The sequence below is a fragment of the Palaemon carinicauda genome, chromosome 18 (assembly GCF_036898095.1).
Source record: "Palaemon carinicauda isolate YSFRI2023 chromosome 18, ASM3689809v2, whole genome shotgun sequence".
NCBI classification, from domain to species: Eukaryota; Metazoa; Arthropoda; class Malacostraca; order Decapoda; family Palaemonidae; genus Palaemon; species Palaemon carinicauda.
Genome location: NC_090742.1, coordinates 19,051,467 through 19,061,315, shown reverse-complemented (window position 1 = coordinate 19,061,315; position 9,849 = coordinate 19,051,467).

Genomic DNA, 9,849 nt, shown 5'->3' with positions numbered 1-9,849 from the left:
TGTCGCCCTAGGGCTTGTTGTCTACTGCTTTTTCAACTATGGTTGTTGATTAGCAAGTAATAATAATAAAAAGAATAAAATAATGCATTACGACATGGACGAGAAGTTATCAATTTCCTATCATTAACCGAATTCCTGTTTACATTGCTCTACAAGTAAAGAGGAAAAACAACTATAGTCATGCCTATTCCTATTATTTGCTCAAAACATTAGATTGTGCCCATTTAGGGTTGTGGTGGCCTATTGGAAACGTCCTTGTCTGGCAATCTGCCGGACGGAGATTAGAGTCCCGCTCAAGCCCGATAGTTTCATTTAATGTCTAAAACATCACCATCCTTGTGAGCTAAAGATAATGGGGTTTTAGGGAGCTTATAGGTCTAACCAATGAGTAATCAGCAGCCATTGCCAGGTCATCCCTGGTCCTTAGTTGGGTGGTGAGGCGAACTTGACTCTAGTGCTGATCATATGGATATTTGGTCAGTCTCTAGGGGCATTGTCACTATCCCTAGCCTATGCCCTTCATGAGAGGCCTTTAAACCTTTATAGAGGAATAACAACTATTGTCATACCTATTCCTACAAATTGCTCAAAACCAGACGATTGTGACCTTTAAGAGCCAACAATTTCGAAAAGACGGGGGCGTATATCGAGAAAAAAAAAAAAAAAAAAAAAAAAAAAAAAAAAAAAAAAAAAAAAAATATATATATATATATATATATATATATATATATATATATATATATATTCCACTAGCAAATAGTGACCTCAAGGGAAAGAGAATCAAAGGTTACTGTCACGTTCACGCTCTAGTGGTTAAACCGATTCAGAATCTGCGGTAAGGAAAACTTCCAACACAGTTGGCTTATCAGCCCAACGTTGAACACCCCTACAGAGTATCATTTACATCTAATCTTGCTTTAATTTCTCGCTTAAACAATCTTCAGGTCTTTTCGTCCCATCTATGCAATACTTTATATATATCCCCCCAAAAAAAATCAGGAATTATATAACTTTAACGTCTATAATTTTCCATTTTCTTCACATGACTGCCTCATAAAACACTTACAAAGGCTATTTCAGTATCCAGAGCCCCAGCCCTACAAGGAAGCAGCCTTCTACTCGGCCCCAGTTTGTTCATAATCTCCCAAAGCTCCTGCATACATTGACCCGGCTGTTCTATACTCCACCAGCACTCATTCCTAATCTCCGCAAGGTTATTTGTACTCAACTCAAAGTCCTTCATGACCCTGCCATGTTAAAGTTCATAGCATTATCACCTTCATACTCTATCAAATCAACTTCATGATTATCTTCAGCTCTGTCACAGTCAGACTCAGGTCCTCTTAATGATGATCCAAAATTGCCATGAGGAACTCTACAACAATAAGAACTACTATCCACTATGCATACAATGGAAAACAGATACTTATCCATAATGGAGAATTACTTTTTAAAATCAATACATTGGCGATAAAATAATTACTCTTTTTTTAAATATGCCTATCAAATGAATATCCAGTGAACAGTGGAGTGCTCCAGGGGAATGTGTTGTCACCTATGTAGTTTATCCTCCTTATGGATTTTGTAATGCGTAGAACAGTCAGAGATGGTGGAGAAGGATTGGACTGGATTGGATTAAGGAGGTAGTTTCTTTTAAGTTTCTAGGAACTATGATCTCCAATACAGGGTCTTTAGAATTAGAGATTGAAAAAAGCAAATCAAACAATGGCTAGATTAAGTAAAATTTGGAAATCAAATCGCCTGAAATTACATAAAAAAAATCAGACTATGTATCAGTTTAGGGAGATTGGTATTACAATATGACAATGAAACTACCTCCAATAGATTTAGTAGATTTGAGAAAAAAGCCTTCAGAAGGACATTGGGAGTCAAATGGCAGGACAGGATTAGAAATGAAACTATAAGAGAGATTACTCGAGTGCCATATGTGGATGAGATCCTGATGAGGGGTAGATGGAGATGGTTTGAGCTCTTCGCACTCCCCAAGAGAGATTAGTTCGCCAAATCTTTAACTGGGTTCCCAAGGCATTAGAAAAGTTGGAAGACCAAGGCCTATATGGCTGAGCACTATGAAGCGTGAAGTAGATGATGAATGGAGAAATATTGACTTAAAAGCTCAAGATAGAGACGACTGGCAAAATCTAACCAGAGCCCTTTGCGTCAATAGGCGTAGGAGGAGATGATGATGATGATGAAATATGTGTTTCTGCCTTCTGATATTATTTTTTATTAAAGGGTGAAAATCCTTTGCCCATCATACCATGAAGATCCAATGACGCACTTTGGCGTCATCCGCACATGGAACTGTAAGTGCTATATAGAAAATATATTTAGCTTTCGGATTAAATTTCCAGCTTCGAGTTATCCTTATTCCTTAGTTAGTTACGCTAAGAAGCGTCAATATAACTAGGGTGACACATGAAGTCATTGCTCCAGGTTGCCACGATATCATTACTCCAGGTTGCCACATGATGTCATTGCTCCAGGTTGCCACATGACGTCATTGCTCCAGGTTGCTGCATGACGTCATTGCTCCAGGTTGCCACATGACGTCACTGCTCCGGGTTGCCGCATGACGGCATTGCACCAGGTTGCCACATGCCGTCATAGCTCCGGGTTGCCACATGGCGTCATAGCTCCAGGTTGCCATATGACGTCATAGCTCCAGGTTGCCATATGACGTCATAGCTCCAGATTGCCATATGACGTCATAGCTCCAGGTTGCCACATGGCGTCATTACTGCCTGGCCAAAAGGTATGAGCCTGAAAGTGGTTTTGTCACAGCTAGAATCAGCAGAGGTTAAACTGACAACTGCTCGTTAAGTTATAGAAGTTGTCTAAAATACTAAGTATATATAAATCTGTACAAATTCCTACTAATCTGAACAGATACATTTCGCGCTGAACAACAAAATAACAATTTACGTCACTCCTTAAGAAATTATAGCGCTCGGCTGAAACCGGACGACAAACTGGATATTTCTTGCGTATACAGTATAACAATTAACTCAATTACTTATGAAGTGGGACGAATAAGAAACCCCTTGACTTTCCATTTCCCAAATCTCTTCAGCAGGTAAATACACCAATCACAAATCTTTAGTCAATAAAGACATTTAAGCAGAATGAAACGAGACAACTTGGTGATGAATCTTCACGAAAATTCAATCAAAGATTCATGTCTAAGCAGGAAGGAGTCGATTACTCGAGCTTTCTCCGTAATGATTATAAAGCCTTGAAATAAGATCTTGATTTAACCAGCTTCCTTTGTGGGAAATTCTTAAGTTCATCGTCTCCTACATTAGGTCGCAGGTGACTAACACGAGCGTAATGAGGCTATTTAAAAACCACATGTTTGTGTACGACCTTGCTGTTATTGGTTTTCCCATTTACCGGTGATACTCGAGTTTTTACTGTGTTAATGGCATTACCGGGTATGTTAGTTAAATTCATCAAGAATACTCTTACAATTACTAATTGCGTTCTTACATGTTTCCCCAAATCAATAGAACTACTAGTTTGCCCGAAAAAAATGACTTCTAAATATTTAGATAGATATGCACAAGCACAAGAACGCTTACACACATGCGCGCGCACACAGATTTAACCCTTTCCTAACTACAACCCATTGGTTCGAAAATTTGTGGGAGTGTGTGGTTTCAGAGCGTACGTCTCGGGGTATCGCCTCTCACCAGGATATGACTACTCCTTTCCCCCTGAGTGGCAGGATATGTTTTATATATATGTATATATACATATACTGTATATACACATACATATATACTTATATATGCATTATTTATATATATGCATATATCAATAATAAATAAATATTATATATATATATATATATATATATATATATATATATATATATAAATATATATATATATACATATATATATATAAATATATATATAAATATATATATATACATATATATATATAAATATATATATACATATATATATAAATATATATATATACATATACATACATGTATGTATATATACATATATATATATATATATATATATATATATATATATATATATATATATATATTATATGTATGTATATATGTGTGTATTTTCATATATAGTCAGGCACTTGCTCTTTATCATATAGGGGAGATCATTGGTGTAATTCCTCACACAATCGCACGAGTAATTTAAATGACTATCTCATTCACATTAGCACTTAAACCTATGGCTTCACAAACTAGTAAAAAGAAAGGACAATACAAGATTTTGGGACACAAGTTCTACTGTACTTGTAGAGTGACCTGGGCAGATTCTACCTTGCATATTCTACTCATTATGGCTATTACAATGTAATTTTATCAGTTGCATCAATGCAATACCTTATGCACAATAGTACTTAGGTTTCAACATATCTCATTGTCTGGTAGCCCCCTTGCCTTTCATTAAGAGTCGTGAGATTAATTTAATTGTAAGGTAGAATTTTACATTCATTATTATAATTGCTCAGAATTACTTAGATAAATAATCTTCTCAGCTACGAATTGGTGTAAGGGAATTAGAAAAGCAAGTTGCATTATTCTATATGGGAACCTTGTAAACACTGTTTTTGAGCATTGGATTGTATCCTAACATAAGAATCGTAACCTCTCACAGACACAGGTTTGTGTATCATTGGAAAATTATCAACAACACTACTGATACGTAACTCTTTTTGGGGGAGGAGAGCTAAGTCTTTTAAATGGGATATTGGCCTGTTGAACAATCTGTGTATTAATGACGTTTATAATATAACACAGGAAATTTAATGAGATGTTATAGATAAAACGCCATTACACAGAATTAAATTATAGACTAAATTTACAAAATGTTCAAGGCAGAATCCTCGAGTCTCACTAATTGCAACATTTTAGGATGGAATGTCCATCGCCTTCAAGTATGATGCAAAAGATCAATAGAGTACTGACCTCGACCACAACCACAAAACAGAAGGAAAGGTCATCAAGGGTCAATACCGGGTCGTCCTCACAGCCAGCCACTTTCAGATTACTGTTTCACTTTCAGATTACTGTTTTACAGTTTACACCAACAAACGGAGCAGCAAATAGGTTATTAGTTACTTAATAAGGCGAGGCACAGTAATCAAAACACTACCCCATGAGCCAACACCAACCTACTTCACCCCATACAGCCCACGACGTCTTCTTTTGATAAACCAAAATCAATAATAAAGAACTAACATCCACCACACGGCCCTCTTCCAGTCAACTGCGAAAAGAACGATGTCTTCAACGGATGTTGGAATATACAAGCTTAATGGAAAATAACTTTTTTACTGTGTAATGCAATGAATTACAGACATTGGCTTATAATTGACTAAAATGATCTACAAGTATACGCAACCCGTGAAAAATTATGGCTAAATATTCATATATATATCCACACACGCACACTCAACGCCCTCTCACCAGTGTATGATTACTCCCTCTCTCTCCTACCCGAAGGACAGGGAGAGCTTAGCGTGGCCAGAAATAGATAAATCATATATATATATATATAAATATATATATATAAATATATATATATATATATATATATATATATATATATATATATATATAGCCAGAGACTTGCTCTATTATATGGTGGTGATACGACGAACAGAGGAAAAGAAAATTAATCTTAAATAAAAGTCGACATATAAAAACAATAGGGTTTTGCATAAATATGCAGAGAGATAGCATCATCTGCCCACCATCAATATTTACTTACATGCACTATGCCTCTAATACAATATTCGCAGGCCTTCTGAATATTCAAGAAACCTCGATATTCAAGAATGATTACCACAAAATAGCATCTTGCATTGAATATTCTAAATCCAAGGTTTTCTGCACACTAACATAAAAGTCAATTTGTAAATTGTCTAAAATGTCTTGTACGATTTCTTTTTATTGTAAAAAAGAGAAATTGCTTAAAGATGCATCTTGTATACAAAATCCTTCTTGAGTTTCAGGAAATGTAACAAAAGGAGTCGTGCGTAAACTATTGATGTTTCTAATGTTGCTAAAGTGGACCATAAAAACGTAAATGCAACCACAATTGTGATATTTGTGATTCTCTCTCTCTCTCTCTCTCTCTCTCTCTCTCTCTCTCTCTCTCTCTCTCTCTCTCTCTCTCTCTCTCTCTCAACAAATACAGTAAATAAATAAACAAGGAACTTATTATGAAAAAAGAAAACATTTAACTATATAAAGGTGCAAATCGAAACATGTGAACAAAGAGAGAGAGAGAGAGAGAGAGAGAGAGAGAGAGAGAGAGAGAGAGAGAGAGAGAGAGAGAGAGAGAGAGAGAGAGAGAAAATTAAACTTAATATACCATCAGGTTTAAAGCATATTGGCATTCATTTTCTGAGTATATATACACTGAAAGTCATTTCAACCAGGGTTATGGTGGCCTATAGGAAACGTCTATGCTCACCGTTCTGCTGGACTGAGGTTCGAGACACGCTCAAGCTCGATAGTTTTTTGTAGTGTGTGCAACCTCATAATCCTTGTGAGCTAAGGATTGGGGTTTTGGAGGAGCCTATAGATCTACCTGCTGAGTCATCAGCAGACATTGCCTGGTCCTCCTTGGTCCATCCTTCGATGGCTAGGCGCTCGGGCGCTCATCACACACACGCGCACACACATATAATTATATATATATATATATATATATATATATTCACACACATATATATATGTATATATATATATATATATATATATATATATATATATATATATATATATATATATATATATATATATATGTTCAGTCTCTAGGAGTCTAGGGCATTGTCCTGCTAGCTAGGGCAATGACACTGTTCCTTGCCTCTGCCATTCATGAGCAGCCTTTAAAACCTTTAAAGCTAGGTAAATCCTGAAAGCGATTCTTTATATAGGCCTCCGCCACACCAGACTCGTCGAACGAGAAGGTTGCAAGGATGACGTTCCAGTGGCTACTTGAAAAATGACATATCTTGGCCACACCGGACGAGAAGAAATATTCGACCATCTGCAGGTACTACCAAGTGATTGACGTAACATCTCCCTTTTATAATAAAGATAAAGTGTGGCTATATACGCTCATTCTCTTTCCATTTTTCGGCTAGGGGTAGGTAGTAGTTATACCTTGGTGAGATTGGTCCAGGGGATACCCCATGAGGAAAGGGGGAGGGCGTGGTTTTTGGCGGATATCGTACACTAAGTGTCTTAAAATACAGCGGAGGTTTCCGGCGTCGTCACTCCGATGTTTCAAGTGTTCTGTCAGTCTAGTTTGGCCAATACGGCTACGGAAGAATTAACTGGGGAGATGTTTCGTTGAGCTTTGTGGGTTCCATGTGATCTCCACAAAAATAACGAAATTTACCCGTGAACTTTTTGAAATATATTTAATCAATCATAATGCTGCCAATTATTTAGTTTTTCAATTAACTTTTGTTCCTTTAATTTTCTAGGTATCTTTGTCTTAGGAAATAACATTATTCGAAATCCGTTATGTAACAATAAAATAATGAAGCAAGATTATCTTGCCTGAAAGTTATTGCTAACTTATTTTTCGGCAGAGATTTTTAGTCAACATACTGTAGGTTTTTCGTCGTTTTCTGAGTTTATTTTTTTTTTCGTTGTATTCTGACTTTTTTTCGGAGTTTTCGTCGTTTTCTTGCCCTTTTTCGGTGTTTTTCGTCGTTTTCTATAGTTCGCCTATTGTTTTGTGAGCCTGACTTCTAGTATTGCAAATAGAAAATTAAAATACCGTTATGTCATACGAAAATATTCATAAAATTACTCTTCGTATAAACGAAATTGGCAACATGAATTACAAAATTAACTTATTTCCTTCTGTTCTTGAAATCGTGAATCGATACTCTTTTGTACAGTTTAAGGTTTTGGTAACCTAATAAAACACCTTTGCCTCCCAATCTGCCGGACTGGGGTTCGATTAGCGCTGAATCTCTAGTAGTGTCTCTAATCTCAACATCCTCGTGAGCTAGGGATGGGAGCTTTGGGGGAGCCTATATGTCTATTGTCTAGATGCTGAGTCACCGGCAGCCATTATCTGGCCCTCCCTGGTCCTAACTTGGGTAGTGAGGGGGCTTGGGCGCTGATCATATGTATATATGGTCAGTCTTAGAGCATTGTCACTGTCCCTTGTCTCTGTCATTCATAAGTGACCTTTAAACCTTCCCATCGTTAGCCTTCAATCTCTCTCTCTCTCTCTCTCTCTCTCTCTCTCTCTCTCTCTCTGGCTATAGTCAAGCTTAAGACTCTGGTTTTCGATTAAGAGCAATATCCTAAACAGGTAAAAATAATATTTTTGCACATAAAGATAGCTCCTACCGACTGTTGTGAATGATGAGTAGCTTAAGAGGGTGGCGTTTCTGGTGTGGCCATGAGCCGCCCAGGTCGTGCCGGTAGTACCTCAATAATTCCCCCGGTTGCCTTACCTCATGGCATTATCTAAGCCCACGAGCTCAGATTTCCTAATCGTGCGTAAACAAAAGAGGCCTATAACGAGATATTAATTTCAAGACTATTTCTACGCAATTTGTAATTTATAAGAATTTTTTCTATTGGCATAATCGTATCAACAAATACAACAGAAGTTAATTTTCATTTGAACTCGGACGCTAGGGCTGGCGTGGTTCCGCAGGCAATTTAGCGCTAGAGTGCAAATATAAGGAAAACTAATGGCCATATCCCCTACAGAGAAATATAACAGAGGGTCACGACAACAAGCTCTAACTATAGGTTCTTTATTTACCCACGTAACCTCCATTCTGCACATATTTAAACCGGCCGTGGGTAAACGTCAGCAAACCTAAAATGCATTGTATGCTTATAAACAATCATTATTACAAAACAAGGAAAGGAAGGATATATACGTTTTTGAGGATAGGATATTTGTTCATGAGCTATGCTTTAAATCCACTAAACAACGTTCGAAGCCCGTTGAACTGACCATATTATTATTATTATTATTATTATTATTAGCTAAGCTACGACCCTAGTTGGAAAAGCAAGATGCTATATGCCCAAGGGCCCCAACAGGGAAAAGTAGCCCAGTGAGGAAAGGAAACGAGGAAAATGAAATATTTTAAGAATAAGACCACCACCAAAATAAATATTTCCTATATACACTATAAAAACTGTAACAAAACAAGAGGAAGAGAAACAAGAGAAAATAGTGTGCCCTAGTGTATCATCAAGCAAGAGAACTCTAACTCAAGACAGTAGAAGACCATGGTACAGAGGCTATGGCACTACCCAAGTCTAGAGAACAACAGTTTGATTTTGGAGTGTCCCTCTCCTAGAAGAGCTGCTTACCATAGCTAAAGAGTCTCTTCTACCCTTACCAAGAGGAAAGTAGCCACTGAACAATTACAGAGCAGTAGTTAACCCCTTGGATGAAGAGGAATTGCTTGATAATGTCAGCGTTGTCAGGTGTATGAGGACAGAGGAGAATTTGTAAGGAATAGGCCAGACTATTCGGTGTATGTATAGGCAAAGAAAAAATGAGCCGTCACCAGAGAGAAGGGTGCAATGTAGTACTGTCTGGTCAGTCAAAGGACCCCATAACTCTCTAGCGGTAGTATCTCAACAGGTGGCTGGTGCCCTAGCCAACCTACTACTAACAAATCATACAAAGACCTGGTCTCAGAGCATACATAATATACCATAACCTGATATCAGAATGTATATAAATATACAAAGTCCTGACAGAACATGCATCATAAACATAACATAGCCCTACATCAGAACATATATAAACATACCATAGCCTTACACCAGAACATATAAAA